Genomic DNA, 21881 nt, shown 5'->3' on the forward strand with positions numbered 1-21881 from the left:
AACATCCATCCAACAGATAGTAGGAAACCCTTTATTCTATCCCAAATACATCATTTCCAGGGTTCTTAGAGAATTTCTCTATCTCCTAATTACTTTTTGTTCCATTTTCCTATTTCTATGATCTTCATTGTGTCTCTCCTCCCTTGGTGTATCCTTGTGTCTCTCCTCTCTCCTTCCCTTCTCTTCTCTTTTTTCCCTTCCCTCCCCTCCCCTCTCCACCACATGAATATAGTGTGTGCAACTGGGATGAATCTCAGTCCACAATCTCAGGTGTGCAAAATACCACATTTCTTAATTTCCTTTACCTAAAGGAAAAAGAATGGGTGACAGAATTTTTTAATGCATGTTGCTTATTTCACCTTCCTTCATAACATTCCTGTGTGGTAAGCATTGTTGCTAACCCCATTTTACAGGTAGGGAAACTGGGGCTGAGAGGAGTTAAGTAACTTATCTAAAGTTTCACAGATGATAAATAAAGTGCTACGAGTTGAATTTAAGACTCCTGGTCTACTCTTATGTTTGACTTCTAAGTCTGCTATGATTCATTGCCTCCCTCATTAGAACTACCACATAAGTGACATACTAACAGTGAGCACTCACTGAGCACTGTGTAACAACATTCTTATGATCTTTCACATGTATTATTTTATCTGATATTAACATACCATCCCAGCTTCTTTTTGATTAGTGTTAGCAGGATACATCTTTTTCTTTCCTTTTGTAAGCAGCATATAGTTGCTCTTTTTGATCTCTCTCTCTTTTTTTTAATGTTTGTTTATTTTTGAGAGAGAGAGAGACAGATAGACCATGAACGAGGGAGGGGCAGAGAGAGAGGGAGACACAGAATCCGAAGCAGACTCCAGGCTCCGAGCTGTCAGCCCAGAGCACCATGCGGGGCTTGAACACACAGCTGTGAGATCATGACCTGAGCTGAAGTCGGTGCTTAACCAACTGAGCTACCCAGGCGCCCCTGATCTGTATCTTAATAGGCTGTTAGGATTTAGATTTAATGTGATCAGATGTTGTGATTTGGATTTAATGGTTAGGTTGAACTCTAATATCTTGATATTTATTTTCCATTCGTCCCATTCTTTTTGTTCCTTTTCCTCTTTTTCTGCATTTGTTTGACCATTAATCAGTTGTTCCTAGTTCATCTCTGCCTAGAAAATAATGATGGTAATTGCAATGGTTAATGTGTATTAAGTATTTATATTAAACTAGTAACTCTTGTAAGCACTTACTCTTATTAGCTCATTTAATCATCACAACATCCATATAATACTAATATTATTATTATGCCCATTTTATAAAAGGGGAAGCTGAGGCACTGAGACGATAAGAGGATTGTCCAAGGCCGGCATTCCAAACAGGAAACCCTGCCCTGGTGCCCACGCCCCAACCCACTCTGCTCTGTTACCTTCCGCCCAGATCCTCTGCACTTCAGAATGTATATCCATCATGAAGTCTGCTTTTTCTCTGAGTTTCTGACATGCTTTATTCTGAATTTATTTTGTATGATGAGGTGATTTCTAACCTGGTTGCTGAACAAATGACCTTCATTCAATAATTTCTCGGCTCTCTCGGTCCCAACCTCTAGGCTTCTCCTGCTGCTCCCCAGCTGGCAACCCAGGCACCTGTAAGTGCTTGCTCTTTACATTCGTCCCCTGCTCTTCATATTCACAGCTGTGTTCACTCAGAACTATTGGAGGAATACCTCTTCCTCAATTAAATAATACCTCTTCTTTTCCCCTTTATTTATTAGTTTCACAGCACAGCCTCAGTTAGACTAACAGTGAGGCAGAGCAAGCTAGAAGATGCAGCTTTGCCAGGAGATTAAAGTCCCCTGAGCTGATCTATGTGAATCTGGGGTCCCTCTGACCCCTCTCACCTGCTTACAAGGGGCTCATCAGGTGCTTGCTACATACCCGTTTCCCTCAATTATGGACACCGTCTCCCTTAAAACAAAGTTGTTAAATTTAAAAGCACTCTGTGGAAGATTTGGAGAATACTGAAGAATCACACTGAGAGAGAATGACTAGTTTTAGAGTTCATGTTCAATCTTAAGTGGCTCCCACTTCCCGAAAGGCGTCACTCAGAGGCAACATGGTGGCCTGGGCAGAGAGGAGCATTTCTGTCACCACCAGCTGGAATCTTCAGCCACCACTACAGCTCACATTCCAAGTTCCCCACTTCCTGGCTGCAGAGAGGGAAGAAAAACCTCGTTTCTCTCTCCAAAGCCCATCTAATTTCCTGCCTCAGGAAGACTGAAAACATTCAGTTCCTTCAAGAGAAATTCCCACCCCTACCTAGAGAATGTGATCACACCTCCTGGCCCTTGTGAAAACAGATGAGCCGTCCAACAGTGCCTGTCTTCAAGTCTGCCTCATCCTCCATAACATCATCTTTATGGCACCAACACCCAGTCATGTTGGGTGTGCCCAGTTTGTCCCATTCCCCATTTTATCCCGAAAGTGTTTAAGAGGTCAGACCACCACATTCCTCCTGTTTCATATACTCCCTTAATTTCCTACGAGCAAATGCTTGGGCGAAAGGATACACGTGTCTCCCAGGGGCAAGTGAGCATGACTTATGATTTAGTGGGGAGGCTCTTCAAAGGCTTGGATCTGCAGGTGACACACCAAATTTACACCAACCAGAAATCTTACTGGAGCAAGCTGAAGCATCTGCATTTGAGTTAATTTCACAGGATCGAGGCTTTCCTGAAAACAGTGGGCAGGTCCTGGCATTCCTCTTCATGAATGAAAAGTTCACCAAAGTGTGCTTTCCAGATTTTGCTATGTAGATGTAATCTACTGCAGATGTTTCTAGCTGAGGCCCCAGGTGATCGTTTTGCAGCTTCAATAAGTATTAACATACCTTTCCTCCTAAATATCTTAATTTAATGTAAATACTTATTTTTAAAAAATGAAAAATGAGACTCTTTTGAATGCTTATAATGTGAAAAACTGAAGCTCAGAGAAATTAAACAACGTCTCTAAAGCCACACAGCTTCTTAAGCGGTGGCCAATAAACAAGGTGCTTCCCCAAGTGAAAAAATGGCAGGTCATGGGGACTGCCTGTGTCAGCAACGGAAACACACAGCCTCTCAGCATATTGCCTGTGACCCTGAAGGATATTTTTGATGAGGTGAAAAACTGAGGCCATAGCTAGGGGGAGAAGCTCAATCTAGAGACATAGCCATGTGATTGCTTTAGGAGAAAGAGCCCTTCCTAAAGAACAAGGGTATTGGAAGTGATCAGAATGAATACATCAGGGTCAAAGACTCCAAATCAAATCATCAACAAATTCAGAAACCAGGATACATGCACATTAATCCTGGTTAAACGTGGAGATTAGAATCTTAGATGCATAAGGCTGGGGGGGGGCGGACAGCTTTGGAATAGAGTCACAGCCCTGGGAACTGGGAATAAGGTTGTTAAACCAAATGCGCCAATGCAGGAATGCAGAACTGGGTTTTGAGCCAATGTCAGGATCACAAGTAGAATATCAGGGAAGGAGAAAAACAAAGGTAGAGGTTCACAGATCAGGACAGACTAGAGACAGAGAGACTAGTCTGGCACAGCTGAGTGTCTTGACAGCCTTAAATCCCTAGAGCCACTGCAGAGGCACCTGTTCCTCCTGGCTCTGTCTGGCAGGTTGTGGGGCCAGCCTGCTTGCTTCCCGGCAGGGTCCTGACACCAATCAATGGTGACCGCTCGGTCCCACACAGACACCTTCATCGAACAGAGGGCACTCTGTCGGGCAGATTCACTGTCAGCCTCGTATCTTACTCTCTGTCATAAAGCTCTTGTGTTTACCAGTGCATTAAATATAACCCTGCAATAGAAAATCCTCATTTCCATGCTTGAAATATATTATCTAATGGCATATCTATTTGACTTTTACTACATGCCTTTCATTCCTCTAAGTGAGGTAATTGACCTTTACTTTGCTACCCTGTGGATTAAAAGGCTGCACCACACTCTGCATTTGATATTTCCAGTCCTGCAGGAGAAGCAATTTTTATTTACTTTTGTTGCAGAGATGCTCTTTGGGCGGGCCCCCAAACGAAAGGAAACCTCAAAGCCCAAGACTGCATTGTGGTAGTTATTGCCACCATCATGTGGTTTTTATGAGAAAAAGCACAGGTCATTTCATTTCTATGGCCATCTCTATAGAATCTAAGGACCGTGGGCCTATACAACTTCCGGAACCTTCCACCTCAGTTTCAGATGACAAATCCTCACTCCCTGCCTCCAGTGCTGTTGTTTAGGGATCAACAGCTTCATTCTTCACATTCAGTTCAAGCACCCAAAAGTTTAAAATCCTGTCCAAACTACGCAATTTGTGTGAGAGCGGAAGATATTAGTGTTATCAATAAGAGTTTGAGCTCTCTGTCAGCCACATGGACCCAGAAATCTTTTGTGTGATAATTTGGCACTAGTGTTATGTAACTCTACAAGTTAGGAATCTGGAAGGTCTGGCTTTCTCTGGTGCCTCTTTAGTTCCCTTCCCACAACCAAAATGATGACAAGAATAATGAAGATGATGGTGATGATGAAGATGGTGATAATGACAGCCAACATCTACTGCGTGCCAGGCATTGTTTTTAAATGTTTTGAAGGAGCGCCTGGAAGGCTCAGTCGGTTGTCTGACTCTTGATTTTTGGCTCAGGTCACGATCTCGCAGTTCATGAACTCAAGCCCTGCGTCAGGATTTTCTCTCAGTGTGGAGCTTGCTTGGGATTTTCTCTCTCTCCCATTCTCTCTGCCCCACCCTGCACCCTCTCTCTTTCTTTCTCTCTCAAAATAAATAAATAAATATTTTTTAAAACTGCTTTGAAGATAATACTTTGGCATTTGAGTCAGGTACTATTATTATCCAGTTTTACAGATGATGAAACTGATGCATGTGGAAGTTAGGTAACCTGCCCAAGGTCACACTGCAAGCAAGTAGTAGAGCCAGAAACCAAACTGAGGCATTTTGGAACTTGAGAGACAGAAGATCCTAATACAAGTTTGGATCCTAATGCATTTGGACAAGTTGTATATACAATGAGGGTACTTCACTAATTACCCATCCTATTTCTAGAGAGTTGTCAGGCTGGATCTGTTAGCCTCTAGAGGTATAAAATTCCTTCCTGAACACCCCAGGAGAGATTCAGAATCCCAGGGAAAAGTAGTCAATCAGTAAAACCCTGTTACATAAGGAACAAGACACACTCCGATGTGCTAACTAAACGATCAACAGACATACACGACGTGTGCAGAGAGCTTCTTACTACTAGGACAACACTGATCCAACAATCTAGCAGTGTCCCTTTCTGTGGTTCTTCTTGCAGTCTACGAATGCTTTTCTGTCTTCCTAGTTCAGAGTCCCCCAAGACAAGGATCTGGATGCAAATGATACATTTGGGAAGTAATTCAGGAAAGCATTGTGAGGAAATGGGGAATAAATGGAGCAGGGATTAAAGTCAATCAGGGTGCTGTTCCCAGAACTGGCTCCCTAAGAGGCAGGGAAACTGGAGTATTTATCCTCAAACACCCAGGGGTTGCTCCTAGGGAGTTAATTCACCTCTCCCTTGTAAAATTTGCTCGCCAAGTACCAAGCATGCGGAGGCAAGAAATGACGATCATTGCAGGGACAATGATGATGCTTTTACTATATACATTTGTATCCTTTCACACCCCAAGTCCTATCCCCCTCTCTGTTCCTTCCTATGGAGAGGCTTTGATCACCTGTTAAAACCAGAGCCAAAATCTTTGGGAACTAAAAGCAAAGTAGAAAGAGCTCAGTTTTTGAAAACTTGAAGAAAAAAATACTGGCTTAATTTGTTTAAAGTATTGCTAGTGGGAATATTAAAACAAGTTTGCTTTTATATATTACTACATGTAAATTCTCTAAGTCTGAGTTTTATCTTAATCTATAAAATGGGGAGAGTGATACCTGCCCACCTCTCTCTTACAACGTTGCCATACAGATGAAATAAAACACTGCTAGAAAAATGTACTCTTACGAATGTACGTTTAAACACAGAAATTAAGCTCAAAAGCTGCTAGCCAATTTATTATTTTATTGTTATTATTGCTATTATTATTTCTCTGATCCTGTGTTTCCCACATTTCCACAGTGAGGGAATGGGACTGGATAATTCTTTCAACAAATACTTACAAAGAGCCTACTCCAGACCAGGCACCATAACAGGTCCTGTTCAGGAACTGGGGGTTTAGCCTGCCCATCACCTGACCTCATGAAGTTCAGAGTCCTGATCCCTTTCCTTCACACTGTAGTGCCTCACAACGCACTCAAGTTTCTTCTCATTCTTCTGTTAAATATAAAACAAAAATGAGAAGACCTCATGACCTTAGAGTAATTGAGGTGAGACAGCAGGTCCCTTCTTTCTGTGGATTATTGTTCTGATATCGTTCAGAAATAGTATAAGCTTAGCCACCGGATCTTATGTATTATAAGCATTTAACAAATATTTCATAATGATTGATGATGACAGATGGGAATTAAAACTTATCAAGTTTACCCTTTTATGATCTGTTCATGGTGGCACTTGACATGCTATCTCATTCAAAAGTCAAAATAAAGGGTCACCTGGGTGGCTCAAGTGGTTAAGTGTGTGACTCTTGATTTCGGCTCAGGTCATGATCCCACACTTCATGGGATGGAGCCCTGCATCATGCTCTGCACTGACAGCACAAAGCCTGCTTGGGATTCTCTCTCTCTCTCTCTCTCTCTCTCTCTCTCTCTCTCTCTCTTTGCCCTCCCCAAGGCACACACACACATATACACTCTCTCTCAAAATAAATAAACATTAAGAGAAAAAGACCCAGGGGCTCCTGGGTGGCTCAGTCGGTTGAGCGCCGACTTCGGCTCAGGTCACGATCTCGCGGTCCGTGAGTTCGAGCCCCGCATCGGGCCCCTGTGCTGACAGCTCAGAGCCCGGAGCCTGTTTCAGATTCTGTGTCTCCCTCTCTCTGACCCTCCCCCATTCATGCTCTGTCTCTCTCTGTCTCAAAAATGAATAAAAACGTTAAAAAATATATTAAAAAAAAAAAGAGAAAAAGACCCAGCTCTTAGTTTCATTGATATAAAATTAAATTAATTAAATAATTAAAAAATAAAAAAATAAAATAAAGCCTAACAAAGTCATTCACTTTCATCTCTATGTTACAGGTGAGGAACTAGCTTAAGGTCAAAGAGTTTAAAAGTGATCATAGGGATATTCAAATCTAGGTCTTTTCTACTCCAAAATACAGCACGATTTTTGCACCTTAACTTAAAAAGTCAGTTCATTTTACAGAAAACAAAAACAAAACAAAACACTTTTTATAAAAATCATGTAAGGTTAGAACCAGCATACTTTGAAATTATCCAGCATATTCTAATGCCTACCTCCTAATGATAACATATGTCTGTTTTGCAAGTCTAAATCCTTGGCAGAAAAATCTGGTTGGCCAGACTTTTCCAAGCCAGGCCATAAATTTTGGGTTGTTGAGCAATTTCTGTAATGACTGCTTATGGGTAATAGGTCCAGTCTAGTTCAATCATTTTGGAAGGTGGAAGAATCATGGGGAACTAACATGGCATATTGTATTAGGATCTTTTGGTTGCTAGTGCCAAAAATAAATAAATAAGTAATTCAAACTAGTTTAAACAAAATAGAGACTATTTTGGCTCACATAGTTAGGAATCTGGGACACAGTTAGATTCAGACAGGCTGACAGCATGAGCTACACAAAGTCATCAGGATATTGTCCCTATCTCTTGGCTTGTTCTCCTCCGTCTTGGCTTTATTCTAGGCTGAGATTCTCCATGTCGTGGACAAGATGGCCATGAGCAGTTCCAGACCACCTGCTACCAGGGTATCAGTACCACAAGGAACAGGACTTTTTTTGCCCTCATACTCTCAGCAAAGACCCAAGGGTCCGTTTTCACAGGGATTAGGTCCTACTCCCATCCTTGAACCAATCATCATGTGTCCAAGAAGATGGAATGGATTGGTAGGCTGAGCTCAGCCTCTCTGCTCATCCCTGGAGCTGTAGGTTGGAATCCCCCACCTCGACCTCCCAACATGAAGATGAAAAAGGGCAGCCCCACAGCGTTGTTACCAAAGGAAAAAGAAGTAGGAATTTGGGGGTGCAAAAACTGCAATGTGCACCCCCATTTCAGTTTAGATATTGCCAGAGGTGGGGTAAATCACACAGCCAACGTAAGCCTTTTCTCAAGCACAGACCAAACTTTTCACAATTCAAGGAAATTAGTCCCTCAAGCCAGTGTAACCCACCCAAAGTGAATCACCTAGTTAGTGATTAAGCCCGGGTCTCTTGATCACCTATCACTTAACTCTAAAATATGACCATGATCCATATTACATTATTTGAAATTTCACTTCTCACAACACCTCACTTCTCATACATTTGGTGCAGACCCCACCTCTGAATATTTCATTATATAAGTGAAGAGATGGTGATGGGGACAATATTATTAATCTCGTAGCTACCATCTGGTTATTTTTCCCTGACCACATCCTATCTGTTGGATCTTTTGAGAGTTCATTGCTGTTCTTCATTTCTATTCTCAGAGTTCTTTATTTCTTTGCTTTAAAGCCTTTGTGTCTAATCTTAAGTGACATACAGTTCAGGTCATCGGCCACAGCAAGTAAGATCAGTCTCTTTTAACAGATGGGTTTTTTTTTTTTTCTTTCCGTTCTCTGTGTGTGTGTGTGTCTCTCTCTGTTTCTCTCTCTCTCTTCTATCTTCTTTTTTTTTTTTTTTTTACTTTTAAACTTCAACTTTTTCAAGGCTTGCTGACAAAAGTAGGCCACCAAATAAGGGGAAAAAAACAAAAGCTTTGCTAGGTGTACCCTTCTCTATTGGATATTATTTTATTTCTCAGAAAAGGGAGAATTAGAAGAAAGCTATTTCCCCCAATTTTCCATACCACCCATGGGAATCTAATTCAATTTCCTCTCAAATTTTGTAGTGAAAAGTAAAAATATAGAATCAGGTTGCTGTAGTGTATTCTTTTGCACAGGTGTGACTTTATTTTTTATGTGATAAAACTGTTTATTCAGCCTGGTTCGTTTTTAATCAGACTCTACTGTAACTATTTGAGGAAATAAGACCTTTTTTGAATGGATGAGTGTACTTAGTTAAAAGGCCCCCAAGCTTACCTGACAATCTAACCTGATAGCGGAATCCTACAGTGTCAGAGGGTTCTTAGGTCTATAGCCAGAGTTTTACTGAACAGTGTGGCTTTGCAGAGCACAAGAGGACTTTAGGTTTATTCCTGTCCTATTTTTCTTTTGTCCCAGTTTCTCCTAGAAAAAAGGAGAATTATATTTTTTTAATCCAAGAAGTATATAAGAAATTATCATAGTATAGTCCAAATCAACTGGAAGCAAAAAATAGGTGAAAGAAATATTTCACTTATGTAGTTCTATAAAGAGAAAAAAAGAAATGTAACTTAGCAGTTGTTTACTGTAAACCGCAAAATGGATGAATATGTGTGAAAATAATAACTTGATTACATCAACAACCTTTATAATGGCTTCTTATATCAGGAATATATTTGGTTTCCAAAAACAGGATAGCTGACTGCCTTAAACATGGTGAAGCGTGTTTTCTTCAAGTGAGAACACATGGGAGGTGGGCAGGCTGGGGCTCAGGGTATAAGAGCACCATCAGGCCTTAGTTTCCTTCTGGCCTCCCGCTTACCCATCATTAAATGGAACTTCCATTCTTGTGGTTGCAAAGCCTGGAGTCCCCCTAGCATTTCTGTCTGGATCCCAGACAAGAAGGAAGAAATGGCAAAGTGAAAGGGGGCAAAAAAAAAGAAAAAAGAAAAAAGAAAGGGGAAGGAATGATTCTTTTTAAGCTGTCCCTGTTTAAAAACTTTCAAGGGGCACCTGAGTGGCTCAATCAGTTAAGCGTCAGACTCTCAATCTCAGCTCTGGTCATGATCTCACCATTTTCGAGTTTGAGCCCTGCATGGCATTCTGCACTAACAGTGTGGTGCCTACTTGGGATTGTCTCTCCCTCTCTCTCTGCCCCGCCCCCACACTCTCTCTGTCTCTCAAAATAAATAAAGAAACTTTAAAATAAATGAATGAATGAATGAATGAATAAATTAATAAATTAATTAATAAATAAAAATAAAAACCTTCCGGAACACCCCACCTAGTGACTTCTGGTCACATCCCACTGGTCAGACTATATAACATGGTCAACCATAGAGTAAGGGAGCCTGGGAAATGAGTATTGTAGTTTTCTCACATGTTTTGTAGAAAAAATCAAGAGAGAAAGGGATGAAAAGGACTTTTAGATGGCCAAGCCATGAATTTCCCATCTCTCTCCATAATAACAGCTTGAATACTTAGTATTTACCAGAATCTGTGATACATACTTTACGTGAACTATTTCATTTAATCATCATAGCAATTCTATGTGATAGGTACTAATAACAGTCCAAAAATACATGTGAGGAAACGGAGACTCAGATGGAGACACCCACCAGATTCATGGCAGAGCTAGGACTTGACATCAGACCCTTTGTCTCCAGAGTCCAAGCTCTTAACACCATGTTGCCCTGTCTCTCTTATCTGGTTCCTTGAACAATTATCATCTCTATTTCTGGAACTGGAGACCCCTAAATTTTCTGTTTTCTCAAAAAGAATTAGAATGGAAAGGTTCACCATGGATATATTAAACATCTAGGTTCATCTGTTAGTTGCTAATTGGCCTTGGATTAGTTTAGTTTTAATTTAACAAGCTCTTTACCTCCCAATCTCCAAATTGATTGGTTGTGCAGAGAACAGTGGCAGTCTCAATTGAGATAATTATCTTGTTATGTCTTTTATCCTTCAGCACCTCTTGTCTAACCAGATTCCTCATGAGTGTAATAAACAGGTCACAGAGCACCATCGTATACCTACTCCAATCTTAGAGAATGCATTATCTCAAATTTATAAGCTCCTATTTTTATTTTATTTTACAGTCATGGTATGCTAGTCTCCCTGGCAAGCTTTAGAAATAGAAAAGAGCTATTTTTAAGATTATCTAAAAGAACCAGTAGTTTAGCGAGTCATGTAATCTGAGGTTTCACTACAGGTCGGTTTAGGGTTTCAAGCAAGATTTAAGTGTAATTTTAGAGGGTTTCTTAAATGTCATAAGGATGTCTAAGTCATTTATTGCTTAAATGTACAAAAAGGATTTCTAGCCCCTGTTCCATCAATTTTTGGAGCAAATAAATTACATATTTTTTAAAAGATGGTAAGATCCCAGTGTCTGTGAAGAACTTGATAAGGGTCTCAGGCTTTATTTCACACTCCTGGAGAAAACTGTGTAACTGTATATTTCTTTGCTTAAAAAAAAAGAAAAAAGAAAAAAAAGATCTGTACCAATAACTTTTCAAAACTAATTCTTTCAGTTAGTTTCCTCAGGACAGGAAAGCCACCATCAACACGGGGCCATATTAGATACTCAATATATTGTGAAAGAATGAGCTCAAAAGCTATGTGGAAATCTGTCCTCTGGGTTTGCAGGGCGGATACCTACAGTCCTAGCGCCTCTCTTTCTTCTATGCTTCTCCTATAATACAGGAATGCAAATCCAAGTTAGATGCCCAGACTCTTTGTTAGTATGTTAGTGTGTGGCTGCTTTCCAAAAATTGTTGTAAGTAGATATCTATTTCACATCGAACTTTGGCCATTGCATAGTTTATAACAATAAATCTTCTGAAAACATTTTTGCTCACCAGTGGTAACTACTGTCAGACGGCAATTAGCAGGTTTTATTAATGGAGGAAGGAGTAGGAGAATGCTGGAAAGATTTGAGCTCTCTCTTTCTTCATGGGATCAGGATCAGCAGACCCATTTGATAGTTGAAAATCTGGCCTTTTGCTATGAGATAGAAGTGATAATAGTAATAGCTTATAATTATTACCTGCTTACTTGCCAGGGGCTATGCTCAAATATAAGTTCAGATGTGTGTAAGATAGATTCACATTATAAGAGCCTTAAACAGTATTGAAGAGGGCATATTTTGGGATGAGCACTGGGTGTTGTATGGAAACCAATTTGAGAATAAATTTCATATATTAAAAAAAAAATAAGAGCCTTAAACAAAGTAGAAGTTTTTTCTCTCTCCTTTCTCTTGGGAGGTAGGTCCTCCATGGCTGGAATGGTGGCTCTATCTTTACCTACCTCCCTATGACCGCAGTAAAGGCTGCCTGAGGCCCCAGGTTCCACTAGTCATGGTTACTGCCATGGTCCATGTTGTCCAAAGTGGATCAACGCTACATTCGTGTTCCATGAAGTAAATTAGAAATGGAGGAAGGAGTGTAGTCCAACAGGAGTGTCACACACAGACATCACTCCCACTAATATGCCAATGGTGGGACATAGTCACATGGCCACACCTAGCTAGAGGAGGTGCTGGGAAACATAGTCTTAATACGTGTGACTGTGCACCCAGCTAACACTGTAGTGGTATGGAAAAAGAAAAGATACATCAATTAGCAGTCTCTGCTGTATTGTAATCTATCATTTAAGGCCCCCACAACCCCTAAGGTAGGTATTTTAATTATCCTCATTTTACAGAGGAATAAAATGAGCTTAAGGAACTTGCCTAAGTTCCAGCTAAAGCCAGACTACTTGACCTCAGAGCCCAAACTCTTATCCACCGTTTTTCTGCCATCTCTGTGGACAAATACCATATTTTTTTAGTTTACTTTTTCATTTATTTAATGTACAATTCAGTGGTTTTTCGTATATTCAAAAAGTTGTACAACGCTCACCATTATTGAGTTCCTGAACACTACCATCAATCTAAAAGAAAACCCCATCCATCAGCAGTCACTGTCAGTATGCCCCTCCCCCAGCTCCTGGAAACCACTTATCTACTTTCTATCTGTATAGATTTGCCTATTCTGAGTATTTCATACAAAAGTAAACATACATTTTGTGGCTTTCTGTGTCTGGCTTCTTTGATTTAGCATTATGTATTCAAGGATTTTTCCATATTGTAACATGTACCAGTACTTCATTCCTTTTTTTTCCTCCCAAATAATATTCCATTATATGGATATACAACATCCTCTTTCTCCGTTCATCAGTTGATGGATGTTTGGATTGTTTTCACTTTTTGACTATTATGAATAATGCTGCTATGAACATTTGTGTACAGGGTTTTTTGTGGGCATGTATTCAATTTTCTTGGGTAAATACCTAGAAGTGGAATTGTTGGATCCTATGATAACTTTATGTTTACCTTTCTGAGGAACTGCCATATTGTTTTCCAAAGCGGCTAAAAAAGTTTACATTCCAGGGCGCCTGGGTGGCTCTGTCGGTTAAGCGTCGGACTTTGGTTTAGGTCATAATCTCACAGTTTGTGGGTTTGAGCCCCGTGTCAGGCTTTGTGCTGATGGCTCAAAGCCTGGAGCCTGCTTCGGATTCTGTGTCTCCCTCTCTCTCTGCACCTCCCTGCTCTCTCTCTCTCTCTCTTTCAAAAATAAACATTAAAATTTTTTTATAGTTTATATTCCTACCAACATCATCATCAGTGTTTACCATCTTTTTAAATTATAACCATCCTAGTGGATGTGAAGTGGTAACTCATTGTGGTTTTAATGTGCACTTCCCTAATGACTAATGGTGTTGAGCATTTTTTCCTGTGCTTATTGGCCATTTGTATAAATCTTCTTTGGAGACCTATCTATTCAGATCCTTTACACGTTTTCTAACTTTTTTTTTGTCGTTTTATTATTCAAGTTGTAAGAGCTCCTTATATATTCTGGATAGAAATACGATTTTGATTAGTAAGTATAAACAGTTTTTAATATAGTTGAATTATTTAAGTATTCCGTGATATATGAATCTGCAGATTGATAGCCTTGACAGAATTCACAAACAAAAATGGTCAATTCAGTTTGTGAGTACAGCTAGCACCTTAGTACTACTCAGATTTTAGGCCAAAGACTGCCCAACAGAATATAGGCAGAAGTAAGGTTTGTATATGGATCACACCCATGATTTTAGTTTTCCTGTTCACCAGGATTTTTTTTTATTTTTTTTTAATGTTTATTTATTTTTAAGACAGAGAGAGACAGAGCATGAACGGGGGAGGGTCAGACAGAGAGGGAGACACAGAATCTGAAGCAGGCTCCAGGCTCTGTGCTGTCAGCACAGAGCCCGACGCGGGGCTCGAACTCACGGACCGTGAGATCATGACCTGAGCGAAGTCGGACGCCTAACCGACTGAACCACCCAGGCACCCCTGTTCACCAGGATTTTGACACACTGGTGACTCAGCAGTGCTTCTAGCCCTTACTCTACATATAAATCACCTGGCCATCTGGTTAAAATGCAGATTCTTCTTCAGCAAGTCTGGGAAAAGCCTGAGATTTTTAACAAGCCCTCAGGTGATCCTGAAACTGCTGATCCAGGGACCTCAATTTAGGTAGCAAGTGTTAGTAGAAGTATTAATATCGCTGTTGGGAACCATGAGTCTAATTCTCCTTCTACAAACCAATTTGCTTTCTTCTGCCTCAAATAGACTGATGTCCTAGCTCAAACCTGGCCTTTGGAATTGACTCTTGACTACCACTTACCAGAAGTGCTTCTTTGAGCAAATCACTTAACTGCTCTTCACCACACTTTCCACATCTGTAAATTACAGATACTTATACTTCCTTCTCCCAGTGGTAATGAGAAGGAGGTGAAATAACATACATAAGGCATCTATCACAGTTCCAGATCTATATTAGGACGTGGTTAAGTGTTGTTTTTTTTCTTCTACCCGCCTTCAGCGTTAGGGGCTATCCCTCTGTTTTGTGCAAATACAGCATTATCAGTGGAGGGACAAGTGAGTGTTACTACCCTACTTTCCTATATTGTCATGATTAGATCAAGCATTGTTACTGGAGTCCAGATCTTGGGCCCCACAACGGTAGAAATGAGGCCAGACCAAGGCACAGGCAAGGCTCTATTGGGGCTATAGCTCTAGCTGGAAGGAGACACATCACGAACACACAGGAGTTAGGCTGGCTTCTCCAAACAAAGGGGAGGCCCTGCTTATATAAAGTCCCCTGAAAGTTGCCAGGTCCATTATGCTAATAAAGGATAGAAAAGTGCCTTGTCCTGATTGGTTGATTTTGGCAAGCAACTAAGACAGTTTATTGGTGTCTTTTGGAGCTGGGGGTCTTTCAGGCTTGTGGCGCCTGTTTGTTTCTGTGCCAATAGGACATAGCTATGGCCGTTGTTTTTAAGTCAGCCTTGTATACTAGTCTGCATCCTGGTTCTGCACTGTAAGAGAAGCAGCTTAGCAATAATAGTCAACATGAAATGCCCCAGGTATATAATGTTTTTCACCTGGGGCTTGTTCCCATGGTCCCTGGCATTCTCGGTATTGCCCTCTTGAAGGTTTGTAGTCTATGTGTATTTCATCTTATTTACTCAAAAATTGTATGTTCTTGGACACTAGGACTCTTTGTCACCTTCTGGTTTTGAATCCCATGGGCCCTCTCATGGTGCTACCCAAGAATATGTTATTAATTAAGTCTTACAGAATGAATAAGCCCATTTCAGTCGTGGTAGTAGCAGTAGTGACTATAGAAGTAATAACATTTATTAAGAATTTTGTGTCAGACATTATCCTAAAGGCACGCGTACATTATCTATTCAATACCCAAAACCGTTCTTTGAAACACATCCATTTATTGTGTCTGTTTTACAGACGAGGCAGCTGAGACCTAGACATACTTAGACAGCCTTCCGCTTTTGGTGGTAAGAGCAGAGTTCTGGAGGCCGGCTGCCCACAGTCTAAATCTCTGTTCCATCTCATTCTAGCTAGAGAGATGGGTTTGGTTTCTTAGCTGGTCAATATGCAAATACATCATCTATAATTAATGCCAATCCCGCAGTATTATTGTGAGGTCCGTGTGAACTATACAAAAAAAAAAAATGCTTAGCACCGTTCCCGCTACTTGGAAGTATTCCACACGTTCTGTTTACGTGTGTGTTTGTGAAGTCATTTATCCAATGGCCTCACAAGTGGCAAAGGTGGGATTTGAACCCAGGCTATCTGACTTAATAATCAATAACTCATAATTTCTAAATTATTTTGCTGCGGGTCTCCTATTTCAAATAATCTGTTGAGGTAGAAACCAACAATTCATGTGTCAAAGTGAAAAGAGAAAGGTCAAGGGGCTGCAGAGGCATAAAAAATATGTGAAAGGCATTTTGTAATTTATCACCTTTTGAAAAAGACATCTTCAAAGCTCCAGTGTTTGTGCGAACTCATTTTCTAGAAGCATTTGTGTGGCTGCTGCCAATCCAAGCCAGAGGGTGCAACCAGAGACTGAGCCAGGTTTTGTCGTGCCCAAAATTTACAACCTTTGGGAATGGAAGGGTGCTCTCATTAAGGGAAAGCCTTCACTACTTAAAAAATGCAAAAATATCTTATTTGTGAAAATTATACAAAAGCACGTGACATGAGAGCATTGCTAGGGTCCTCCTTAAGGCCCTGAAAAGGCCGTGATGCTAAACTTCATTCGCTTCATGGTGAATCCTCCTCTGGCACAAAAGTAGTCAAATCCCTGACCTGCAAAGCAGCAAGCCTGGCTTTCCTTCCTGTTTTGCTTCAGAAAGGGCCAGTTTCAAACTTCTGTGTCTTGGTGCCTCTATTTGAAACACTAGTGATAGATTATATATATAGATCTCTAACTCACAGGAAATTCTGGTGGATAACATGTTTCCCAGAATAAATATATTAAATTATCTTGAAAAAAAAAACCAGGCAGACTGTATGGGTTTTTCGTACCTACTGGCAGGTGGCACACATCTAAATGTTGGAGCCTTTTTATAAGCAGGATTAAATTGACTCATGACAGCTGGTCACTAAAATACAGGAAGTGCAGACCTGGTTGAAAGCAAGAATACACTGGTTTTCATCACTCGCATCAAAGAACAGAGCTCGCTTTTTTTGTAAGTCCGTCTTAGCAATGCCTTTATTTGACAGTGTATGTAGTTTGTCACTTATGCACAAGTGGATCTTTGAGGTACAAGCAAGTCAATTCCATCTAGAGTGTCTTGGTGTGAGTTCTATGTGTGTAAACAGAATCAGTGAATAGGTTTTAGCTCTCCAGAACATCAGATATTTCACTGTTAGCAAAGCCTGTTAGGTCTCCATTTGTACAGCTCCTTCCCTGCCTGATGTAATGGTAGACGTGGGAGTTGGATGACCATGGAAATAGATAATGAATCTGTCAGAGACAAGTCGTTGCCCTGGAAATCTGACCTCCATCCCATCACAAGGCTGGAGGTCATATTCCCAGGAATTGAGAGCAATTTCCTGGCGTTGTGACATCCATTTCTTCTTTTTTTTCTGCTGGAGGAAAAGATACTCTGGCAGGGGCTCTAAATAAAGAATCTTAGTGGCTGGTTGGAATGGGCTGATGCGAATAAACCAAGCTGTAGAGAAGGAAAGAGAATCATTTTCAAATACCAGCCAGTGTTGTGGTACCTCAATGTCCACTTTCACCTGTGCTGCCCAGGTACAACAGTCATCACCAGGATGGAGGAAACACAGTCCAGAAGCTAGGCTAGGTCAGCAGAATGAATACTAAACAAGTTCCAGTTTTTGCCAGAACTCAAGCAAGATTGCCAAACTTGAACCTGAACCAGGTGGCCATTCTTCCATGAGAAGTTGAAGCCAAAAGATGAACATTCCAGAATAATTATGCTACACAAATGCTTTGTTTTTGTTTTATCTTGTTCTTTCTCCTCTAAACTGTGTTGTTTTCCTGAGTCTTTGAGGCATTTATTTTTGGGCTTTTTTTTTTCTTGTGTTAGGTTTCCAGCATTTGGCAAATTATCTGGAGTTTGAATAGTGTTTACAAGGTCTTACCAATTTTATAGAGTTCTTTTTGCCCATTATGAGGTTAGTTATGTAAACCAATGATAAGGGCATGTGGTAGTTTTGAGCACATGTCAAGGAGTTTTTGATTTATTACAATACCTATTAATTCTGTTTTTAGTCCATTACCATGCTAGACATAGTAGAAAAGACCCATGAAGTTCCTGCTTTCAGAGAGTTTACTTGTTTAACAATCATTTGTTTATCTGTCAAATATATATATATATATATGTATATATATATATATATATATATTTTTTTTTTTTTTTAAGTACTTACTACGTGCCAAGCACCTTGACATGTGCTGGGGATGTTGCAATAAATAAGGCAAACATGACTGCTGCCTCCAGGAGTTTACTCTAGTAAACATGCTAGAAGAAGAAACTATGAGAATGCAGCCTATGTCTAAGGCAGAGATAGTGTGGGCTTTATCATGTGACTGGCCTCACCCAGTGTCCCAGGAGCACATGGGAAAGGTATTCTGGTGGGTCAGAGAAGCACTCAGATAATTGACCAGCAGATGTTTTTTGAATGTCAGTTAGCAGCCAGACACGGAAATTTCCAAGTTGACACCTGAATGGTAAGAATTTTGCAGATGAAAGGAATAGAAATGGTAGAGCAGAATGTTGCAAGCAGAAGGAACAGCTTATAAGATTACCTGAAGGCAAAGTTTGAAAAACTAAGTAGTGTTGCTGGCAGTGCAGATGAATCTAGAGAAGGGAGAAGACACCAACTTCAAAGGGACTTGGAGGCCACATGACAGAGTTTGGACTCTATTCTGAGAATAGTGACAAGTCTTTAAATGGTTCTAAGCCACAGTGACCCCAATATTTTTGTGTAAAGGATTATTTTGACTGTTGTGTTGAGACTGGGCTAGAGAGGAGCATGACTGGAGACAGTAAGGTCTGTTGAGAAGCCATTGTAATAAAGCAGATCAGAGATGATGACAAGCTTAACTAGGGCAGTGACAATGGGTGGCTGGAACCATGTGTATTTGAGAGTTATCAAAGAGGAAGGAATTCCAGAATTTGGTGAGAGATGGAGCAATGACAACTTAGATGTGATAGGAAAGGAAGAGAGGCATTCTTAACCAACTGCCTCAAAGGTGATGCAGTTTACTGAGACAGACATCTCAGAAGGAGGAGTCAGTGGGGAAGAGAGGCTCAGACTTCAGTTCAGGATCTGTGGAGTTTGACATGCCCAGGAGAGAGATCCATGATAGATCCAGAATTTATCAATATGTCAATCAGGTAATCTTCACCTAGTAATTAGTGGAGGGAAGGGTTCTATCAATCTCTGTGGGTAACAGAGAATCTCTGAATCTCCTAAAATGTTTTCAAATGTTAAAGCTTATCTTTCATGTGCTTATTATTTCAGGGTGGGGAAGATTATGGAAGTTTGTTTTAGAATGCAAGTTTGCTGTAACCCAAAGGTAGTTAAGGACCACAGAGGAAATTGAAGGGACGGCCTTTTGTAAGAGTGTCTGAAAAGACTCACTTAGGCTGATGGTTCTGAGCCAGAACCCCAAGAACAGCATATAAAAAGAACACACAGAAGAAGGTTCTGAAAATGCACTTGAGAATCCAGTGAGGACAAAGTATCAGGAGAAAGGGAGTAGTCAATACCTCAATCAAAGGGAGAGATTCAAATACCCTTGGGTGGTCAAATGAGGTAAAGAGAAGTATCCATTGGATTTTCAACAAGGAGGTCATGGCAAGAGAGGTTGTGGTGGTGAGAGAGAGTGAGTGGGAGATGAGAAAATGGAAAATTCAAGTACAGGAAACTCAAGAAGGGAGAGGAGATTGTTAAAGAAGTAGCTGGAAATGAAGACAAGGTAGAAAAGAAGTACAGGATAGATATCCACCCCCCCACCCCACCCCCCACCCCCGCTTAAGATGGGAGAGATTTGTGCAATGAGTCAACATTTTAAAAGCTCAAAGAGCCTTAAGGAACAACTGACAAAACCAAATACACAGAAGCATTTAAGGGGATCAGAAGAATAGAGCTCAGGGTGCCTACACTGGTAGCATAGGTGATTGGGAAGAGTTTGAATTGAGTTGAGCCTTTGAATGATTAGCTTTTGGACAGGTGAGGATGAACCATTAATTGAAAGAAATCTGAGAGAAATAAGATTAAACATTTATCCGTTCCTCTTTCACCTTCTTTTGTTATTCAAAGAATATTTTGTCAGCAAATATAAGGTCTTTAGAATGGAAATTGCCTGTAACACAGAAAGTGACTACAAGTATATGAAGGCATTAACAGTTACAAGACATTTAATCCAACCTACAATTACTTCTTGTATTCTTGGTCTTCCTACATGAAACCAGCATATCCTTTGGGGTCACATTATTCTTTTCCCCATTTGGAATTTTTAACACCAGATAGGGTGCTAAATCAGTATAAGCTGGTGCTTCTATCACTTAGGTTTCTAACATCTTCCATATATACAAACACACCCATAAATAAAGGTGCTAATGTTGATGGATAAAGATCCTTCCATATACAACTTGGCACAATTGACTCCCTCCCTGCATAGAGGAGATTGCTGTAAGACCTAGCTCATAATTAAACACTATTTCACTTAACCGAATTATTTTTCTCTTATCTTTTTATGAGACTGCATACATGTTAATTTTAAAGGTTTTGTTTATGTATCTAAGTTGAAGAGGTATTGTTTAAACAGCAGCCTTTCAATTTACTACAATTTATAAGTATACAGAAGGCAGAGTGTAGCTACAAGTATTACGAATTGTGCTAGACCCCTGAGGAAGCTGAGGTGTGGTCTTTACCCAGGGAGGTTTGAGGGAGAGGGGCAGGGTGGGCATTGCTTTAGGGGCCACGCCTTTTGGTTAGAAGAGAGCCCAACAGCTCTCAGTAATGGTCTTAGCCATTCCTTTGCTTCCTTGCCATAAGTGTGGGCCAGCCTACCAAACAGATCATCAGTGCACAAGGGAGAACCTTGGATGTTGCTGTACAGACAACATAGAAACCCACATCAGTTCTTAAAGAACCTTATTTTCCTACCTAAGAAAGACTACTGTTACCTTTTCTAATTCATGACACTTTCCACAAAGGAAAACAAATGTAAAGCACGACAATATTTCTTTGTCTTTATGAAATTTGGCTTTCTATATTTTTGTCCTACTTCTTGGGAGAGGCCAGACTCATTTAAAAATTCACACACACACACACACACACACACACACAAATTACATTTTCCCGATTCTGACTCTGACATACCTTGACCCTTTATCCTTCAGCTTGGGTGTCCTAGCTCTCCCCTTTGCGTGGATGCATGGCGTCCTGCATACACTATTCTGGCCTCTGGCCATGGTCATCCTGTCAACCTAGGTTTTACTTTTCCACAGGATGCGACCTGTGCTTGAGAAGTTATAATTTATAATCTGCTACCTCAACAAATATCCAGTTGGCCTTTGCAATTTTACAGTCCAGGATTTTGGATAGGGGGATGCATTTTTGTGGAAATTGCATATTTCATTGTGGCCTCTCATAGATCACAGTTTTATTCATAGGCACCAAAGGCAATAACCCAGCCACATATAGGTTTTTGTTTTCTAGGCCTCTAAGCATTTTTTTTCTGAGTCATTTGAACCATTCCTGAGAGAACTTTGTAATTGTCTTATTTGCTGTGAGGGAGGAATCTAAGGACTACTCAGATTGGGTAGAAGCCTTGGTGGGAAAACTTTGGATCTGGGGTAAGGTAATTTTTGAGCCCGGAATATGAATATCTTATTATGACCTCCTTGGGTCTATAAAATGGTCTGAATAGCAAATTGTCTTAATGGTTACATATCCTTTTCAACAAAGAAAGATTGCCTTTCTGATTTAAGGAAAAACAGAAGATAAAATTGTTCTTCAAACCCAGATGAAATCGTCATAGTTTTGATAATATTATAGGAAAACTGCTCCCTAAGTAGTTGGATACCTGTTGGA

The 21881-nt window shown here is 40.4% G+C and overlaps 1 protein-coding gene across 2 annotated transcripts in view; it reads left to right on the forward strand.

The window, feature by feature from the left end:
• Window positions 1–21881, forward strand: part of NTNG1 (netrin G1) — a 344789-nt gene that overhangs the window by 238162 nt on the left and 84746 nt on the right. The gene's annotated exons all lie outside the window — the stretch shown is intronic.

This window comes from Panthera tigris, chromosome C1 (assembly GCF_018350195.1).
Source record: "Panthera tigris isolate Pti1 chromosome C1, P.tigris_Pti1_mat1.1, whole genome shotgun sequence".
Lineage (NCBI taxonomy): Eukaryota > Metazoa > Chordata > Mammalia > Carnivora > Felidae > Panthera > Panthera tigris.